Source organism: Diceros bicornis, chromosome 2, assembly GCF_020826845.1.
Source record: "Diceros bicornis minor isolate mBicDic1 chromosome 2, mDicBic1.mat.cur, whole genome shotgun sequence".
Taxonomy (NCBI): Eukaryota; Metazoa; Chordata; class Mammalia; order Perissodactyla; family Rhinocerotidae; genus Diceros; species Diceros bicornis.
Genome location: NC_080741.1, coordinates 48,226,414 through 48,248,186, shown reverse-complemented (window position 1 = coordinate 48,248,186; position 21,773 = coordinate 48,226,414).

Genomic DNA, 21,773 nt, shown 5'->3' with positions numbered 1-21,773 from the left:
TATTTATCCACCACCTCCCATTCACTGTAAGGGCCAGGCTCCGAAGGCAGACTGGAACATTTGTGTGGGGCACTTCAACATCTGCTCCAAGGAGCCATGCGGGCATCTGAGGGAAGACTTTCTGGCAGAAGGCACAAAGGCTCTGAGATGGAAGCAGAGAGCATGATGGGGAGGTGACAGGACACGGGTCAGGTGATGCAGGGCCTGTGGGCACTGGAAGGGCTTTGCACTGGGGAGATGTTTTATCAGCATCACTGTGGCTGCTGTGTGGAGAATAGACTGGGGGGCATCAGCAGAAGCAGGGAGACCCATTAGGAGGGTCCAGGAGAGAGAAGCAGATGCACTCTTGGCCCAGTGGAGATGGTGAGAAGTGGCCGAATTCTAGGTCATTCTTTTCTTTTCTTTGTTTTTTTGGTGAGGAAGATTAGCCCTGAGTTAACATCTGTTGCCAATCTTCCTCTTTTTCCTGAAGAAGATTGGCCCTGAGCTAACATGCATGCCCATCTTCCTCTATTTTATATGTGGGACACCTGCCACAGCATGGCTTGATAAGCGGTGTGTAGGCCTGCACCTGAGATCCGAACCTGCGAACCCCGGGCCACCGAAGCGGAGCGCGTGAACCCAACCACTACGCCACCAGGCTGGCCCTCCAGGTCATTTTTAAAAACACTCTCAGCAACATCTTGGGTGGATTTTGAGGCTTTCTGGTTCCTTTCCTTACCTGAACGCAGTCCACTGCAGGCCCAGATCTGGTGCAGGGGGAAGGGAAGGGCCGTGGTCTGCTCTTTCACTGTGTATAGTCTGTCTGGAATCGAGGCACCTGTGGCCTCGTTGTGGTGGCCTCAGCTAGTGGGGGTGTCTCCATGTGAGTGTGTGACCTTGCTGGACACTGGATAGCCTCCCTGGCCACTTGGTGGCTGAGGACCCCTACAGAGGAGAGCAGGACCTTCCTTTGGCCCCAGTCAGGGCAGGGAGCCACCTGATGTGGCCAATATCCCTGTGGGCAGCCCCCAGCTCCTGCACGTTCCAGCCACCTTGCTCCTGGTCACCAAGCCCAGGAATAGCTGAGCTCCCCTTCAAAAGTCTCCAGGGACCACCCAGGCCTGGGTGGTCCCAGCATTTTCTTTCTGGGGATGCCCCCTCCGGGCTGGAGTCCTACAGGCTGGGATTGCACTTGTTCTCAGTCATCTCCAGGCAAGAAGTGTCCCTGCCTCCAAGTTCACATATGCCCCGGATCCCAGGGGATATATGCCCTACTCTCTCAAGAATGCCTCCCCTCCTCCAGTTTCCAGGATGGTCCTGCAGTGTCCCCAGCCCTCCCCCAAACATACCCTCCTTCTTGCAGGCTCCCCCAGTTCCTGGGAGCTGCCGCCCCTCTTGGCTTCTCTGGGCAGTGGAAGGGAGCATCCCACATATCCCCCCAAGACACTCTGCAGCCCCCACCCTCCAGTCCTCCTGTGTGGACTAAGAGGGGACGGGCTGGGGTGGCTGGTGGGGGCAATGTGGGGCTGTCGTGTCTGATGAGCTCTGGCTGGGGCTATTTGGTCCCACTTATTGGGGGTCAACGCTACTTAAAATGTGTCTCTGTCCCAGCCATGGCCTTGTTGCCACTCTGGGGCCATTTACGTGTTATATGTGGCTGTGCTGACCACGTGTGGGCTGTCTTGTTCAGGGGCTCAAGTCACTGGCTGTGGGTCTGTGTCAGAGTCGAGGAGGTGGAGAGACCTAGAGGTGGAACTCAGCTTCAGGGGTGAGGGTTCTCTTCGCCCAGCATCCTCCACCTGCCTTGGTTGGGTGGAATGTGTGTGTATTTCTTTGTGTCCCTGTGTGTTTGTGTGTGCATATGTCTGTGTATTTGTGTGCCTGTGTATTTGTGTCTATGAGTGTGTAAGTACCTGTGTGTGTATACTTGTACCTGTTTGTGCATATGCACATGGGTGTTTACCTCTGTGTGTGCATGCATGACTGTGTCTGTTTGTGTACGTGCTGGGGGGCTCTGCTGAGTCAGCACTGGTGCTGGGCGGGCGGCACTGCCAGCCAGGCTGTGGCCTCCCCACAGTTGCATAAACACTGGTCCCAGCTCCCCCCTCAAGCAGGGTGGTCCAGCTTGTGGCCCTGCAGCCAGTGGAAAGGATGGGAGGGGGCAAGCGGCTTGTCCTCCTGTCAGCCTGGTGCCCTCCATGTGTCAAGTGCCAGGTCATGTGCCTCATAAGTCTGGGGTCTGGTCTGGGGTCTGTCTATGCCTCACTTCCCCCATCTGGCCTGGGGCCTGATCTCTGAGGTCTCTCTAAGGTGGCAGTAATATTCACCTCTCCAGTCCCAGCACAGGCTGAACCAGAGGGTCAGTGGGGCAGCCAGGGGCTAGGGGACCTGGGACAGGGTTGAGCCTCAGGACCCCAGAACCAACCGTCCCTCCTCTGCTCTGACGTCCCTGAATGGACACCTGTCGCTCTTGGCAGCCTGCCACACTCTATCCTCTCTCCCAGATACCATCTGCAGGGATCCTGGGATCACCACTGGGACATGGATCAGATGGCACTGAGTGGGGGCCCAAGAAGGTCAGAAATTCAGACCGAGGTAGAATGAAGTCAGGCAGAGTCTTGAAGAAATCAAATGTTGGAGGAAAATCTTACCAGGTCACAAGAAGGAAAGAAATCAGACTGCGGTATGAGAAATTGAACTATAGGGCTCAAAGCACTCAGCGGTAGAGGAGCTGACAGAAAGCTGATGAAGACCTTAAGAGAGGTCAGGAGGTGGAGTAAAAGGGTCCAAGCAATGGAGTGTATGAAATCAGAGGGTAGGTGGAGATGAGGTGGGAGGATAGGAGGAGGCGCAAAAGAAATTGGGCAGCGGTTTGACAGGCAGCCCTCGTGTTGCATAAGTGGGTGCTTGGAAGTGCCAGGCTGGAGTGCTCTGCTCTTGGTCCTGAGGCCTTGGGTGGTGGGGAGGGTGGAAGGAAGGGGGCAAGGATGGGCCTGTCTGGACCCAGGCATACCCTGGGGAGTGTGTGACCTAGTCATCTCGGAGAACAGGAGGAAAACCCCAGACTTGAACCTGGTGACCCAGCACAGAAGTGACTCCCTGGGATTCTCCCAAGTACCTTCCAACCAGCCCCAGGTCCAACCCTGCCCAGATTTGGGGGTTATTTGTTCCTGCCCTCTCAAAGCCACACAATCCTGGTTTGCCCCAAATGCTGACAGAGCACAACTGGAATGTAGAGTGTGTGTGAGTGTGTGTACATGAGGTTCCGCAGGGCCGACCGCCCAACAGGCCACCTCCAGTCTCAGCAGCCAGGGTCCAGGACCCCTTGGTTGGGGAAGGGCCCGGAAGGTCAGGGCTGGGAAGGGCTCAGCCTGGCTGAGGACGCCTGGGTTCCACCATTTTCTTTCAATCTCTGTTTCCTTCTCTGACCTATGGGTCCGGGTACCTCACATATCCACTGAGGCCTTGGTGAGAATGGGTGCATCAGAGCCTTTCTGGAGGGCTGGGGGGATGGGGGTGAGGCAGCTGGAAGACTCTTGAACTCCAGAGACAGGGGAGACAGTGCCCCCTGGGAAGTCTCAGGTCTTGACCAACTTCCTGATTTTTTATACTTTGGTCCAGCTGAACACAAGCTGGACCCTTCCCCTTTTCCTCACCACTCCTGTGCCCTGGGTCTGGAGGCCTCTTCTTCCCTCCCCTCAGCACCTCTTCCATGTCACTCTCCTCTTGGTCTCTTTCTCTGCCTCCCACAGGCTTGGAAGCCACTTCAAGGTGCTCTAGAATGACATCCCTAGCTCCTGAGCTAAATGGGAGAGGTAGTGAGCACCCTGTCCCAAACGGTGTACAAGCAGAGGGGAACCGATTCCAGTCAGGAAGGCTGTAGAAGGAGTTCTTGCTCTGGTGGAGACTGGAAGCACTTGGGTGTCCCCAAGCCCCAGGTTCCAACCTGTGACAAGAAAGTTTTCATGAGAGAAAAATAAGGCCCATATTGTGTGTTTTCCATAAAACTCAATTTATGCATCTTCAAGGGATGCCTGTCTTTCTTCTGAGTTGGCATCCTGCCTACTTTTGTTTCTTTTGCCTTGAGAATATGCTTTTGTTTACAAAACAATGGTGATGGCGGCTGGTGGCTGTTGTTTTCCATATCTTTACTTGGCAAAATAACACCTTAGAAGTCAGTTTTTAAGTTTTGAGGAAATCTCAGTTTGTTGCAGTCAACATCTTCCCAAACCCCTGCATAGAGACTCTTTTTTTTTTAATTTTTTAAAATTTATTTATTTTTCCCCCAAAGCCCCAGTAGATAGTTATATGTCATAGCTGCACATCCTTCTAGTTGCTGTATGTGGGACGTGGCCTCAGCATGGCCGGAGAAGCAGTGCGTTGGTGCGCGCCCGGGGTTCCGAACCCGGGCCGCCAGTAGCGGAGCGAGCACACTTAACCGCTAAGCCACGGGGCCGGCCCGCATAGAGACTCTTGAATGGGGCACATCCTTTCCAGGCCCAAGGCTCATATGAATCAACTCATTAATTCATTCATCCATTCCCCCATCGTGTAGTCATTAGGTACGGACTGACTGCTCCCTCTGTGATGACTGACAGAGGCCTGGCCCAGCCAATTGGGATGGAGTGGGGAGTGGAGACTTGGCATTCCATCAGAGAGCAGAGAGTCGGGATGCAGGGACAGTGAGATGAGCCCTTGGGACAACTGGTGAGGTTGGTGCTGGGGGACGGGGGCACATGGGTGAAGATGCCTCAACTCCCTTTGTTGGAGTAAGTGGGATCCTGAGATTCCGAGTGTCCCCAAACCACTGGATGCCCATACCTGTCCCCACTTCTGGAGGCTGCAGCAGGAGGTGGGAAGCCAGTGGCAGTGAGCTCTCGTCCCTAGCTGCAGCACAGGGGGTGGGATGTGGTGGGAAGGCAAACGTTCAATGGTTTCCGGCCTGGGAAGAGACACAGAGCTCAGGGCTGAGGGATGAGAGGGGAAGCTGGGCACATCCCAGGAGCTTTAGGAGTTCCCTCTGCATGGCCTGGCCTGAGTGGAAGGGCCCTGGGCTGGGAGTCTCCAAGGGGGTGACGTACCCAGAACTCACAGCTCTAGATGGAGACGGTTCTGGGCCAGCTAATGGCTGCTTCCTCTCTCAGGAGCCCAGGCTCTGTGCATTCCATCCCCCAAAGGGTGCCTTCCTTATAGTAAGGGGGTCTCTGGGGAAGGTCTGGAGAGTAGAGCTGGAGGTGTGGGCAGGCCCTGGGTCCCCAAGCTTGCTGTGGACAGCAGGAACCTCCAGGGCCACATCACAGGGTGACTCCCACTCTCCTGGGCCCCTGAGGATCCAGCCATCAACCCCATACCTGGGTGGACATGCCTGGCTGTAGGGTCGGCAGGGACAAGATGGTCACAGAGTGTCAAGAGTGACCTCCAAACTCGGTCCTTAGCACCCCCAGGTTGCCCACCCCACCTGGGCTCCCGCCTTGGTTTCCCTTGTGGTCATACGCTCTCCCCTAGGTGGAGGCCCTGACTCCTGCAGGCTGCCTTCCACCCCTCACCCTCTGAGTCAGGCCAGGTCAGACCCCATTTAACTCATCAGTACATGACGATCACACATCTATTGTGCTCCCAGCACAGGTGCCAGGTGCCAGGTGCCAGGTGCCAGGACACTGAATGAACCAACAAAGAAAATGCCTTGGACAGGTTCTGCTCTGGCCTTGGCCCAGCTCCCAGGTCTCCTGTCCTTGTGCCTTGGCCTGTGCTTCCAGACCTGTCTAGCTGTCCCTGAGTGAGCGAGGAGGGACCCTTAATTCCATTCATCTGGAGTGGGTACTGGGCCTGCCAGCCCCAGACTCTGACCTCAAAGTTGGCCAGGAAGGGGCCTCAGATACCTGGGCCAACCTCTTTTCCAGGGCAAGTCTGACAAGCTGCTGCTTGCTTGAACACCCCCAGCAACAGGGAGCTCACCCCTCATTGAGGCAGTTTTGCTGGGCAGGCAGCTCTCTGATGGAGGGCAAAAATCTGTCCAGGGCTTCTCTAGTTCTCCAAAAGTCTGAAACTGGGTCCTTAGAACTGTTTCTCCCCCAACCCGGCCCCTTGGTTGTCCACTAGGCTGACACCAGCCCTGCTATTTTCTAGGTTGATCTCTTGCTCCAGGATGGGCCTTGCCCTCTGGAAGGCCACTGACCCAGTGGGAGCTCAGTTTGTTTGGGCCCTGAGCAGGGCAGGGACTCTGAAAACCGTCCTAGCACCTGCTCCTGGAGGGGGAGGCAGGGGCTGGCTCTGCATTGTAGAGGGGGGCCCCGAGGTCACCTGGGGGGAAGGTGGCCCAGAGGGGCGAATAGAGGCAAGGAAGGCAGTGTTATGAGAGGGTGACAGCAGGGTCAGGGGGGCACATAGGAGGATCCCAGCTTGAGGCGGGGTAAGTTCAGGTACAGACTGTTGGGGGTGTCCCTGTGGGTGATCCTGGGCTCTCTCTCTCGGCCTGTTTCCCTTCTGTGCTGGGCTGGAGAGGTGGGAGCCTCTGGTATTTTGAGCCCTGGGGAGGCCCCTTCTGGACTCTGAGCTTCAGGCTGGGGGTGGTCGGGGGAGGCGACAGCTGCTTTGAAATGTGGAGAATAATAAAGCAAGGAATGCCTGAGCTCAGGGGAAAAAATAACCCCCCCTCGCCCGGCCTCCCACCCTGGCGCAGTGTAATGAATTAAGTACAGGGAGGCACATTTCATGAGGGGTGGGGGAGGCTAGAAGGCCCCTAATGAGAAACAGGGTCCTGGGTGGGGCCACCAGGAGCTGAGGGTGCCCGGTTACCTGACTCAACCCCTAGGGGTGTCCTCACTCCCCAGAGGCTTCCTCTCAGTCTCTCTTTGTCTGCATGGGTGAGGGAGTGGGGGTGCTGTCCCACCTCAGTGCTGACCTCTGACTCTGGGCTGCCCCTCAATGCTGGCCCCAAAAGGTCAGAAAGGGGAGAAGGTCTGGCTGACTTGGAGGGACCACCTCCTCATTCTCAGCCTTCTTAAGCATTTACCAAGCACAGATCCGTGGGGGCCTCCTGCGCATAGGATGATGGGGCCAACATTGCCCCCTACTGGACTGATCAAACCTGCCAGCCCTGCCCATCCTCTTCTGACCAGCAAGCCCCTAGGCCCCAGGTCCCACTTCCAGTCTCTGTAACCCTCCCCTTCCTCTGCCAATCCCTTTGCCCCATGTGGCATCACCCACCCTGCCACCCCTATGTTCCCAGCCCCACCTCAGCACCCCCATCTCCCCGGGCCTTGGACATCAATGGCTCCAGGTCCAGCTCTACCTTGCCAATCCACCAATCTACGGGATCTGACTTTTTTTACAGATCACCTCCCCCCACCTCTTCTTGTCTCCCAGTAAACTTAATGTTCCCCCAATAAGACTCACACTCTCGGGTCCTCACTCATGCTGTTCCCTCTCTCTTTTCTGCCTGGTGGACCCCCATTCATCTACCCCCAAGACTGCCTTCTAAAAGACCACACTTCCCAGAGGGGCCCAGGGAATAGTGGGTAAGTGAGTAATTAAACTGTCAGCCAAAGGGCAAAGTCTCAACAAGGGAGCTGGAGAGGAATGGAGGCAGGTAGGGGTGTTCCTGGGGCTCCCCAAGGATCCTTGCCTCCCAGCCTCTGCTGGCTTGGGGCAAAGCTCCCACTTTATTTTTAAGAAGTCTGGCCCGGAACTTGGAGTTCCTAGAAATATTCTCCCCCACCGTCCCTTCTCTCCCCCACCCACTTTAATTAAAACCATTGTTTTTCAAGCACATGTTAATTAAAAAGCAAACATGTTTTGCTAAGTAATTTGGAAGCTCTGATTATGCAAACCAGAGTCATTCCAGTTTAAAAAAATCCCTCACCCAGCTTGCCCCAGTGTCCTGGGAGCTGAGGACCCCTGTGGCTATGGTAGATGCCGGTCCCTTTAGAGTTTACACCCCCTGTGGAGGACTTGCCAGGGCAGGGGATCCTCTCGGTCTCACAGGTGGGAGCGCGGTGGGGACTCGGAGGCTTCAGCTCCTAGCAAGCCCAGCACTGCCAACCCTCTGCAAATGTGGGCTTTGGCCCCAGGAACAATAGCCGGTGACGAAGGGTGATAGACTCATGGACCCCATCTGGCAGGCGGGGCCCTTGTCTCAGAACCACAGCCCAGCTGTGGGGTGAAGGGAGGAGGAGGGGGGCATGACAATGCTGCGAGCCCAGCCAGGAGGGCTGGTGGGCACTGTGTGGCCAGAGACACCTCCCTGAGATCCCCAGCACAGCTAGGGCTACAGCTACCCAAAGCTGGGACTGTAGCTCCCTGAGGTGAGGGCCCAAGGTGAGGACCAGCCAGATGGTGGGGGGAGCCTTGGATGCTCAGAGGCACTCACTCCATCCCCAGCTCTTCACTCCATGTCTGGTGATGCCCACAGTGCTATGTTCCCATGTTGGCTTCTGGCCCTGAAAGTCCTGATGCCTCTGAGGCCCTTCATACCCTGGGCTGCAACCCCAGGGCCCACTGCAGGGAGCAGGAGCCCCTAAGACACAGGGTTCAGTGGCCTCCAGCCCTTCCTGCTCTGTGCCCCTGGCAGGGATGGGGGCATCTCACCAAGAGGCCTCTCCAAGCCTTGCCACCACCTTGCAACCTGCTGTTGAGTCTCCTAGGTAGGAGTCCCGCTAATAAGCAAGTGTCCATTATGTGTGTGTTGGTGTGTATCTCCATGTGTGAGCCTGTATCCAGGTGTGTGTGTCTCCCCATGTGCTGTGTGTGTCACTGTTAGCCGTGACCCTGGTGTGAAGGGGTCTCGCCTTCTCTCCTGAAGGATGAGTCCAAGGTCCTTCAGGGTGAAGGAGGTTGGGGGTGGGCAGTGACCAGGAAGAACGTGTTTGTATATGGTGGGAGGGGAGTGGGCCCAGAACGCTGACCCTGGCTCTGTGGGACAGTGGGCTGGCTCGGACCTTTTGTACACACACAGGGACACAGGCTTAGGGGCAGAGAGCCCGGAGTCCCAGCCTTGTGCCACCAGGCTGGCCCTCTCCCTCCTCGGCACTTGGCCTTCTTCTCTGTAAAATGCGGAGTATGTGCTGGGATGCGTGCAACTTATCACACGCACCCTCACAAGCCACGGCACACGGTGACACACAGCGACACACGCTGGCGGCCGGCTCCCAGGGCTCAGCCCTCACTCGGCGACGAGCCAGCGATACACACACATTGCCGCCTCCCCACTCACACCCACATCCCGGGAGGAGTCACTGCTCCCGCCGCGCTCCCCCGCCCGGCCCGCGGCGCGGCGCGGCGCGGCGCTTCTGTGTCCTGGTCCCTTCTCAGCGCCTGGAAACCGCAGGGGCGGGCCGAGATGAGCTCACGCCGCCGCCCGCCGGGCCTCCCGGGCCTAACTCGCTCCAGATGCCGGCTCGCCGGCCGCGGGTCTGAGCAGAGGACGGCCCTCTGGCGCCCCCTGCAGGGGACTGTGGCGCGGCTCCCGAAGGGGGCGCAGAGGCAGCGCAGGGCCGGGGGACCTGCGGTGGGAGCCCCCTACCCCGGAACAGGAGGGCCTCAGATTGCCGGCCGGCTTGTGCTTGGGCCCTGCCCATTGCCTGAGTTCTGTGCCGGGAGGGGACGGCTGTGAAGGCAGCCCTGCTGCCCCCGCGTGGGCTCCAGGTCCCAGTCCACGACCCCTCCCTGCTGGGCTCAGCCTCCAGGCGCCGTGTGGCGGTCTCCCCCCCCCAAGGCTCCGCTTGCCCGAACCTCGGGGTCTCCCTCCCCCAGCCCCCGGTTCCCGGGACGCCTCCACCAGGTACTGCAGCTCGAGCGGCCCGCCTCAGTGCCCTGCCGCCCCGCCCACTCTCGTTCCTCTTGGAACAAACACCCTAGTTTCTACTGGGAAAGCAGCAGGGGCCTGACCACGGCCTGTTTTTAATAAGGAGCTGGTATTTCCCCGAAATCGCGGGCCCGTGGCTGACCTCACGGAGATGACGGCTGGCGGTGGGCCAGGGGGCGGGAGCCGCTCCTGGGTGAGCCCTTGGCGCCTGGCCTTGCAGAGAAGCCGGGCAGAGAGCAGGGTCTCTGGGTTCTAGTCCCAGCCCAGCTCTGGCTCATTCAAAAATCTGTCCATCTATCTGTCTGCTGTGTTGTGTACCCTGGACAGGTACTGCCAACGCCCCTCCTCCTCAGCCCTGCCCAGGGTCCGGCTTTGCCCCTGCCTCGCTGTGTGATCCTGGCAAACTGCTTAACCTCCAGCCTCTCATTTCCTCCACCGTAGAATGGGGCTGTTGTGGGATTAGAGAGGGAACCAGCGAGGGAGAGCAGATGGACCCCGGGAACAAGTATTTTCCAGAAGGCAGGAGGAGGGGCTCTCGGGAGCTGAGGGGCCAGGGATCAGGCCCTGGACTTCCTGGGGCAGGGTTGGGGCGGTGGACAAGGGCCTGGGGGGAGAGAGGGGCAACACAGATGTGCTGGCAATATGACAGCGCTCAATGAAGAGTCAGCAGAGGGGGCTGGGGACACCCAGAGGCTGGCGAGGGTGTCAGGAGAGGCTTTTCGGAGGAGGAAGCACATGAGCAGAGGTGCAGTTAATCAGGCAGAGACATAGGGGGCCAGAATCCTTAGGCAATGAAGGGGTGGGCTGGGCTGGGGTCTGGGGAAAGAATGGAGGAGAGTGGAACCAGGCAGTTGGGGCCAAGGCATCTCTGGTAGTGAGTGGGGACTCTGCCTGAGGCACTGTGGGGACGAAGGGTCCTGGGAGCTGGCCCTGAAGTCCCATTTGTCACTGAGGAAGGACTGAGAGAGCCAGAGGGGGACGTAGGATCAAGTGGAGGGAAGAGACCAGGAGCCACGGGGGAGCAGGGAGACAGGGAGAGGAGATGCAGCAGGCAGGTAGGCAGGATGTGGACACGTCTGGTGGCTGGAAGATTTTGTTTGTTCTGGGGCCTGCACTTCCCGGATGCTTGGGGCCCCTCCTGAAAGTAACAACAGTGACTAACACTTACCGAGCAGAGTGTGTACCAACAATGCTCTGAGCACTTACAGGTATGAATACATTCTCTCTTCCTTGCATTCCTATTCACTTATTCACTCAACAGATGATTGCTGAGTGCCCACTATGTGCCAGACATGTTCCAGGTGCTGGGAATACAGCAGTGACAAGACAGACGAAAACCCTGCCCACATAAGGTTTACGTATGGAAAGGGAAGACAGCTAATATATACATGAGTAAAATATATAGCACGTCAGATTGTGAGAAGTGCTACAGAGAAAGTTATAGAATAAGAGGGATGGAGAGGGCAGAGTGGGGGGGCATGATTTTTGAGAGAGTGTCTGGGAGAGTCTCACTGAGGAGGTGACATTTGAGGGTAGACCAAATCTGGCCCACCAGCTCTTAGCCAAGAATGGTTTTTACAGAAGAGCATTTGTGATCAATTTCATGTTAGGGAACACTAACTTCCATGTTATCTCCCTGAAAGAATTCCATTCTTCTCCTTGGTAGACCTGTACTACCAAAACCCAAAACCAAAACCAAAAAACAGTACTCAGTTCTACCTATTATATTTTGAATTTCATCAACAAACATTTTGTAGATTTGTTTTCTCTCTTATTATATAAGTACCTGCATAATATTTTCGATTTTGTCTCTTGGCCCACAAAGCCTAAGATATTTACTATCTGGCCCTTTACAGAAAAAGTTTGCTGACCCTGGTATAGACCCAGGAGGAGAGGAAATGAGCTGTGTGGGTATCTTGGGTCAGAGGGCACAGCCAGTGCAAAGGCTGGGAGGCAGGAGCTAGTGAGTCTCCTCAAGGAGGCCAGCGGGGCTGGAGTCCTGTGAGGGAGGAGCAGAGTGATAAAGAAGGGTTGGAGGAACCCGGCAGATGGTACAAGGCCTTGTACCAATTCCTAGATATTTTTAAAAATGTGTTTGGCTATCATTAATGGAATATCTTTTTTCTATTATATTTTCTAATTTATTATTGCTGTGGAACTGAATGTTATTGATTTTGTATATTGATCTTTTCCCTAGCCCTCTTAGTTTATTCTCTTATAGTTTTATTAATTTTTCAGTTGGTTCACTTGGGTTAGTTTGAGCAGGCAATTATATCTTCCGCAAAGGATGCATTTTGTATCTTCCTGCCTATATATAACTCAGTTTCTTCCTTCTTTCCCTCCCTCCACTCCCTTTCTCCTCGCCTCCCTCCTCTCCCTTCTCCCCTTCCCTCTTTCTCTCCCCTCCCTTCCCCACTCCTCCCTTCCCTTCCCTCCTTCCCCTGCCTTTTCTTCCTCCCCTCCCCTCCTCTCCTCCCCCTCATAAAAATGAGAGTTTCAGTTTTTAAAAGAGCCTCAATGAGAGGTGTCTCCATCATGTACCTTTGCTGACCTCCCTGGGGTAGGGGGCAGAAGGCTTGGTCCCCTGACTGGGCCTGGATGTAGATGTGGGGACTGGGATGCTCCTACAAAGACTCTGAAAGGGGAAGTTGAATGAATGCCTGTGCCAATCAGGAGATGCTGTGTGGCAAGGAACAGAACACTGATGTCAAGCTGTTCTGAGTGTAAAGAAGACTGGTGGATGGCTGTCCCTCAAGAGTGCAGAGGTCAGGTGGCTTCAGTGGGTAACCCTGGGTCTCTATTTCACTCTTTCTCTGTGCTCTGCCATCCTCAGGATCAGTGATGTCAGAAGCTGGCTCCTGTGGACTTGCAGGCAGGTCTGCACCAGCCCAGTGAGCCTACCTGTTTCTGTTCACTCTTAGGGGGATGGGAGAGGGTTGCTATTGGAAGCTTCTTGAGAATAATGAGGAGGCCTCTTTTCCTGAGGTCCCAGCAAATCTTTCCTGAATCTCATTGGCTGGCACTGGGTCACCTGCTATTCCTAACTCAACAGTTATGGCCTTGGATGGGATAATGGTGAATATCTCTACAGTTGGTCAAGGGGGTGGTTTCATGTGTCACACCTCTCAGAGACCTGTGGGCACCCAATGGAGATGGGTAGTTACAGAGAAGAGGAATCCTTGCTGGGGCAGCGACCACCTTAAGACATCTGTCAACCATCGGGTCCCCATATGTAGATACACAGCTATGAATATAGCATGAGCTTTCTGCTGCTACTCAAATAGGATCAGACTATGTACGTCATTCTTCATTTTGTATTTTTTACTGAATTGTGTGCCTTCTAGAAGTCTGAAATGAGACTTAGAGGGCTAAAATCAAGGTGTCAGAAAGGCCCATTCCTTCTGGAGGCATAGAGGAAAATCTGTTTCCTTGCTTTTTCTAGTTTCTAGAGGTCACCTGCATTCCTTGGCTTGTGGCCTCTCTTCCTCCATCCTCAAAGTCAGTAATGTTGCATCTCTCTGACACTTCTTCTATAGTCACATCTCCCTCTGACTACAGCCAAAAAAAGTTCTCCACTTTTAAGGATTCATGTGATTAGATTGGCCTCACCCAGATAATCCAGGATAACATCCCCATTCAAGGCCCTTAATGTTAATTGCATCTGCAAATCCCTTTTACCATGTAAGGTAAGATATTCACAGATTTGGGGATATGAACATGGGTGTACAAGTATCTGAGTCCCTGCTTTCTTTTGAGTATATACCTAGAAGTAGAATTGCTGGATCATATGGTAATTCTATGTTTAACTTCTTTTTTTTTATATTTAACTTCCTGAGGAATTGCCATATTGCTTTCCACAGTAGCTGAACCATTTTAAATTCCCACCAGCAATGCTTAAGTTTCCAATTTCTTCACATCCTCACCAACACATTTTCTGTGTTGTTGTTTTTTGTTTGTTGTTTGTTTATTTTTAGCCATCATAATGGATATGAAGTGGTATCTTATTGTGGTTTTGATTTACATTTCCCCAATGACTAGTGATGTTGAGTATCTTTTCATGTGCTTATTGGCCATTTGTGTATCTTTTCTGAGAAATATCTATTCAATTTCTTTGTCCATTTTTTTTTTTTGTGAGGAAGATCAGCCCTGAGCTAACATCCATGCTAATCCTCCTCTTTTTGCTGAGGAAGACTGGCTCTGAGCTAACATCTATTGCCAATCCTCCTCCTTTTTCTCCCCAAAGCCCCAGTAGATAGTTGTATGTCATAGTTGCACATCCTTCTAGTTGCTGTATGTGGGACGCGGCCTCAGCATGGCCGGAGAAGCGGTGCGTGGGTGCACACCCGGGATCCGAACCCCGGGGCCGCCAGCAGCGAAGCGCGTGTGCTTAACCGCTAAGCCAAGGGGCCGGCCCCTCTTTGTCCATTTTTAAATTGGGTTTTTTTTGTTGTTGAGTTGTAGGATATTATATATACTGGATATTAATCCCTTATCAGATATATGATTTGCAAATATTTTCTCCCATTCTGCGGGTTATTTTTCACTCCATTGATAGTGTCCTTTGCAGCACAAAAGTTATTAATTTTGATGAAGTCCAATTTACCAATTTTTTTCTTTTGTGCTTGTGCTTTTGGGGTCATATCCAAGAAATCACTGCCAAATCCAACATCATGAAGATATGCTATATTTTCTTGTCTAAGTTTTAAGTTTTAGCTCTTACATTGAGGTCTTTGATCCATTTTGAGTTAATTTTTATATATTGTGTAAGGTGAGGGTCCAACTTCATTCTTTTACATGTGGATATCCAGTCTTCCCAGCACAACTATGCTGAATTCGTTTATTGTCTCTAACAGGTTTTTTTGTGGAATATTTAGGGTTTTCTATAAACAAAGATAATTTTACTTGTTCCTTTCTAATTTGGATGCCTTTTATTTCTTTTTCTTGCCTAATTGCTCTGGCTAGAAATTTCAGTGCTTTTTGAATAGAAGTGGTGAAAGTGGATATCCTTGTCTTGTTCCTGATCTTAGGGGAAAAGCTTTTAGTCTTTCACCATTGAGTGTGATGTTCACTGTGGGTTTTTCGTATATGGACTTTATCATATTGAGAAAATTTCTTTCTATTCCTAGTTTACTGAATGTTTTTGTCATGATATGGTGTAAAATTTTGTCAAATGCTTTCTTGCATCAATTGAGATGATATATATGTGTGTATATATATGTATATATATATATTTTAACTTCTTTGAATGTATTTAAAATAGCTATTTTGAAGTCTTTGTCTATTATGTCCAACACATGGGGCCCTTCAAAGACAGTATGTATTACCTGCTTCTTTTCCTGTATATTGGTCAAATTTTTCCTGTTTCTTTGCATGTCTTGTAATCTTTTCATTGGAAAGCAGATAATATATTGTAGCAAATCTGAACACTGATTCCTGCCTCCCCTGGACTTGTGGTGGTGGTGTTTGTTTGGTCCTTTGTTTATTTGCTTAGTGACTTGGGTGAAATAATTCTGCAAAGTTTATTTCCCTCTCAATTTGTAGTCTCTGATATCCCTGCTCAGATTTTTCCCCTTGTTTTTGTATGTGAGCCTGGCTTTCTAGGGCTCATCCCTGGATCAGCATAAGTCACTCATTGGTTGATGGTTGTGTGTAAGACCCTTTGGTCAGTTTTATTTTCACTACTGACCATTGGATATGTGTGTGTGTCTTAGAGACTGCTTTCACAGTTCAGGGAATTTATTTTCCCCACATGTTCAGCCAGGGACTTGTAGCTTGGAAGTTCCTTGTCCATTCACTCCTGAGAAGACACAGCCTTGGGTATGTGCACAGTCTTTTAGCCACTAGGGATGAGTGTGATTTTATTTTTAAGCTTGGCTTACTAGCAGTTGCCCCTGGGTCAGAGAAACTCATTGTTCAGCCAGTATTTGGTCAGAGGTTGTGCTTAAGTCCATTGAACCAGCAAGGTTTCTGCTCTTTGCTGAAGGATCTATGTATGGCTTGGGAAATGCATTTAAATTTGCAGCACTTCCTGCTCTTATTGTTCCTGTGTTGGTGTAGCCTAGGGCACCGCACAGTGTTTTAGACTCCCAGGGATGGGTGTGATCCCAGGAGAACTCTTCTTGGCTGTCTCTTTCTCTAGTTTTTTCTGTTAAACTTCTGGCTAGTCTGCTGTTTAACTTTTTGCTGCTAGTGTCATGGAGCTACTAACCCTCTCTTAATTGCTCGGCAGGAAGGTCTCCATTGTTTTTAACAACACCCTTAGGCATGAATTTCTCTACCTTCTGTTCCAAATAAATTCAGTTATTTCAGGCAGAGCCGCAGAGCACTCATCCTTTCAGTCTGCCTATCCTCCTGGGCAGAATGTGCTACTGCGCCAGGGCTGGGGCTGGGGATGGCAGCCTGCTTCTTCTGGAGTGAAACTCCTATTCTATAAGTGGGCACTGGGGAGAGAGATGGTATCCATTGGTCTTTTCACTTGCCCCTCCCCAGGCAGAACCTCTGCTATATAAGTGAGCTGGGATGGGGCAATTGAAGCCCCAGGATTCTTGGCCTGCTGTGCCTGGGGTAGAGCTTCTGCCCCATGAGTAGTGGCTAAGTGATAAAAAGGAGCCTCAGTCCTCTTGGTCATGGCTGCTGGAACAGAGCTTCTGCAAATGGGCTTGGGAGAATGAGAGACACCAGCTACCTCCTTCTCCTGAGGTGGAACTATAGCTGGGGGAAAGGGAGACCTCATCATCTTTGCCACTTGTCCAGGATAGAGTTCCATAATATGGAGCTAAGGAGGGGAGATGGGAGCTGGTCATAGCTCAAATGCCACAGATTCTTACCGAGATTTTCTTATATAAATATTTCTCAATTTTCTGTATGCCCTCAGGACAATTTCCAGAAACATTAAATACCTGTTTTTAAAAATAATTTTCACCAGTTAAATAGCTTTTTTTCTAGAGAGAGAATCAACTGAGTTCCTCATGCAGCCGTTCTGGAAGTCCAAAATCAAAGTTTAAAAAAATTTCCAAACATTTGGGAATTTTCAAAATATTTTTCTGCTATTAGTTTCTGATTTAATGCTGTTATGATCTGAGGACATATTTTATATAGTTTTAATTCTTTTAAATTTGTTACCACTTGTTTAATGGCCACTAATGTGCTACATCTTGGTATATGTTCCATGTACACTTGAAAAAAAGTGTATTCTGCTGTTGTTAGGTTAGAATATTCTATAAATGTCAATTAGGTCTAATTCATTGATAGTGTTTTTGCAGGTTTCGTATATACTTACTGGTTCTCTGTGTACTTGTTCTATCCATTATTAAGAAAAACATGAAGTTCTAAATTCTAATTGTGGTTAGAATGTCTTTTTCTCCTTGTTTTGTAAATTTTGAAGATCTGTTGTTAGGTACATTTAGGTGCATACTTAGTATTTTTTTATCATTATGTAGTTAATGTCTCTGTTTATCCCTGAAACTATTTGTTCTGATGTTGACTTTGCCTGATAGTAATATAGCCACTACTTCTTTTTTTTTTTTTTTTTGTGAGGAGATCAGCCCTGAGCTAACATCCGCCAATCCTCCTCTTTTTCTTCGCTGAGGAAGACGGCCCTGGGCTAACATCGGTGCCCATCTTCCTCCACTTTATATGGGACGCCGCCACAGCATGGCTTACCAAGCAGTGCGTCGGTGCGCGCCCGGGATCCGAACCAGCGAACCCCGGGCCGCCGCAGCGGAGCGCGCGCACCTAACCGCTTGCGCCACCGGGCTGGCCCCTAGCCACTACTTCTTTTGATTAGTGTTTGCATCTGTTGACCTTAAACAAATAGAGAGCCAGTTATTTCTCCAGCAAAAATGGGTTTAATTGGAATCAACAACGAATTGCAATTTGGAATCTGCAACCATGATGAGCCACAAAGAGAGTGTAAGTTCTGAGCAACAAAGAGAGGAGAAATTCCTTTATAGAGGGGAAGAGGAAGTTGCGAGGGCTATTGTAAGCAAAGAGTCCATTGGAGGAATTGAGAATTAGAAGTGTAATGGTTTTTCACTGGGTGAGTTGTGACAGTCTCTCATTGGCTGAGCTCTTGCTCAGCCAGAACAAGAAGTCTTTCTTTTTCCTGTTGGGCTCTGCCATCATTGTAGCACAAGAGAGCAACCCCTTCTGGCCTCCTGACTCCATTTTAAATGAGGTTTCTGTTTATTAATTTTTACACATTGTGTATCATATTGAATCCTTTTCCCTATAACCTATCTATGTCTTTATATTTAAGGTGGGCATATAGTTGAGTGGTGCTTTTTTAAAAAAGTCCAGTCTGACAATCTATTTAATTTACGTAATAGAACATGAACATGAATTAATAGAAGCATTAATTCATTTAATAGGACGTTTACCTTTAGTGTAAGTATTGACATTGTTTGATCAAAATTTACCATCTTGCTAGTTGTTTTCTATTTGTACTGTCTCTTGTTTCTCTTTTCCTCTGTTCCGGCTTTCTTTTAAATCAATGGAGTATTTTTTATGATTCTATTTTATCTGCACTGTTGTTTTATTCACAGTTATTTAGTTTTTTTTCTGGTTTCCCTTGAGTTTACATTGTATATCTTTAATTAATTGCCCTCTTCCTTCAAATAATTGTATCTTCTTTTTAGGTGGTGCAAGGACCTTATAACAGTATGCTCTCTATTCTTCTCACTCATTCTGTATCAGTTGCCAATCTGTATGGCAAAGTCATTTTGATGATAACTAATGTTTTTTGAATCACAAGTTATGTCAAGCTGCTTTATACAGTTCCTGTGCTGTCAAAAGTTAAAACAAGAAGATATGCATTCCCACACAAATTTGCAGTAGATATATTTTCTGAGCTTTCTGCTGTGGTTTCAGAAACAGTTTTTGGACTTCAATGTAAGTGCAAAAGAAATTTGCATATTTCAAAATCCATTTAACTGTGCCATTGAGGAGCTTCCACCTAAACTTTAATAAAGTGATTACTTTGCAATGTAATGACATGATAAAAGGCAAATATCAAGAGAAGAACCTAAAAGAATTCAATAAATGCCTTTCGAGTGAAGAATATGCTCCAAGTCGTAAGTTCATGTATTAAGATCAGCACTTGGCAGCACTTATCTGCATAAAAAGACATTTTAAAAGATGAAATGCATAAAATATCATTACAGATCACCGTTAACAGAAAATTTGCAATTGATTTTGATGATAGGGAACATTATCTTTGAATCCCAATTAAGTAACATGTTATTCTCCCAAAAAAGAATTCTGTTCTTCTCACTACTAGATCTGTATTACAAAATATTGTACCCAATTAGTATTATTACTATATTTTTGTGGAAAATTTTCCTTCTTCTTATATAAAAACCTACACAATATCCTCAATTTACCTGATGGTTGACAAACCCTAAAATATTTGCTATCTGGCCCTTTATAGAAAACGTTTATTGACCTCTGAATTAGAGCCTTCAAATATATTCATCACAGTATTTAAAATTCCCTATGTGATAGTTCCAAACTCCATGTCATATCTGAATCTAGTTTTGTCGATTGGTTTGTCTCTTGACATTTGTCGTTTATTTTTTGTTTCATTGTGTATCTCACCATTTTTGGTCAAAAGCTAGTCATCTTGTGTAGGATAGCAGAGACTTAGGCAAACACTGTTTATGCCCAGAAATGGGCCTGTCTTTAGTGGGGAGTGTTGAGACAATCATGTCCTGTTTTGTTGTTGCTATGGTTACCCTCAATATGCTGCAGGCTTCAAATTCTAGTGTTATATTTTTCTTAGAGTGGTGGGTGATTTGTTGGAGAGTTTTTCTCAGTGTCTCTTCCACTCTGAGCTGTCAGTCTTCTCTTTGTGCCTATGTCTCACAGGGGATGTCTCTCCATGCTTTTACTCCCTCTTCCAGCAGTAGACAGCTGTTACTTGCTAGCCTGGTAGTGGAGGGAGGAGGGGGGGCATTCTTTGTTGCTCTGGTTCAGACTCACTCTTAGGCAGGTGCTATATTCTTGGCTCTCAGAATAGGCCTTCTCAGTGACCTTGACCCTCTCCTAGCATAGGAGATCTCTAAAAGTCTGGTCCAGGACAATTTCCTGCTTTTCTCCCAGAGGTAGAGGTTATTTTATGTTCTCTTCACCCAGTAGGCTTTCATGGGTACCCTGAATATGATAGTTTTATGCCCTTCTCCCAGTTGCATGAGGCTTCTTCTTCTTCTTTTTTTGGCTGCACGAGGGGAGGGGGAACAGAATTCGAAGGATCCAGGCCAGCCTTCCTGTCTTTCCCAAAGTAGCTCCTGCTCACCTCCCCAAAGACTGTACTGTAAACAAGGCTTTCTCTAGACTCTTGCCCTGCCCCTAATCTTTCTCATGAACACTTCATGAAAGTTTGTGGAGAAGGGCCGATGAGTGCAAATTTCTCTTGTGTCTGCAGCTCCCAGAAGTTCTAAAGTCTTACACTAGCCCACACTTTGCCTTTTACAGTTCATTAAAAGCCAACAGGCTGCCACAATAGATGTTACTGTGGAAATGAAAAATATAAGGACTGTGAGGAGGGCTGGTTATGTCTTACTGCACTAATGATTTTAAAGAAAGAAAATGGCAACCCTGAATTTTAGCTTCTCATTAAAAGCTTCTATGATTTCTCTTAAATAATTTCAAATACCTTATAACTGCAGGGTTGATGTAGTTGACAATAAGATGTAGTATCTGATCTTTTGGGTTGCTGAATTTCAACATAAGTTGACTTAACAGCTCCATCAGAACTCTTACAGAAAAGTTAGGGCACTGATTGGGAAAGAATGAGGCCCTGAAAATTTAAATGGGGACACATTTGGCTAGATTTAGGATACCCTGACTCCCAGTCACACTGAACTTCTCTTGCTAACAGAAACAGTACCTCCTCCCATTTGATAAGGCTGGTCCTCTCTACCTTAGAGACACTGTAATGACTTATTCTGAGGAAATTACATTATAAGGGCATGCCAATTTTCCACCTATACCACCCCATCCAGTCTTCACTGCCTCTAGACCTAATAACTAGAGTAAGATCCCATCATGCTCTAGGACAGGTACAAGTATCACTCAGGAGGAGAAGGCTTCCTTACAGAAAGAATTGCAAGATTTTGCTAATCCACATTGAAAAGAACCAGGAGTATAAGTACAGGATTGAATTCTAAGGACTGTTGATTGGGGAGGCTTGGGCCCAAATTTATCAGGAGTATGCTTACCAGAAATTCTGAATTCAGTTTGCTGGTTCAGGCAGGTGGGAATGATTCTACATGTTTACCTGGTTGTTTTAAACCTGAACTCAATGGTGAACCACACTAAAGGAAGTTGATACGCCAGAAATTCCTCGGTTTAATGTAGAGAAAGGAATGCAAAGAGTTAGAGAGTGGAGAATATTGGAATGAATTCATGATGTATGATCTGCTCCCTCACTCCTCTGAACTTCAAGAGGGCCTTAGAGAATAACCCCTTCACTAAGACATTGAAAAATAAATTGTGAGGGAAGCACCCATATCCCTGAAAAATATTGTAACTGGCTGTCCTCTTTTGGCTGGGAAAAAGTGGGAAATACTGCAATTCAAAAGTTGTTGTTGTGTTTTTCCCCTCACTTCAACAGGGATGATGAAGCCCAGAGAGGCAGAGGCCTAGGAGAAGCACTTAGGCAACAAAGACAAAAGGATGACCTACCTGAATAGATATGAGGGACATGAGCTAATAAGAATGAATTGACTTGGGGGTACGTTGGTGATCACTAATTTTTGAAGGCATCCCTACGACTGAAACAGAATAGCAGCCTACTCCCTTGTCTAACCTACTTAATCTGTATAGTCCCCCTACCCCCAAATCTAGCTCTGATGAAGGAAGCCCTGACTTGAGGAGCCATTATAGAGAATTAAGGCTCCTTAACTCATTCCCAGACGGCCTATCCTCACCAGCTACAGGCCAGGTATCACACCAGAAAAGGGCAGGGGCGTCAAAAATCCTAAATTGGGAG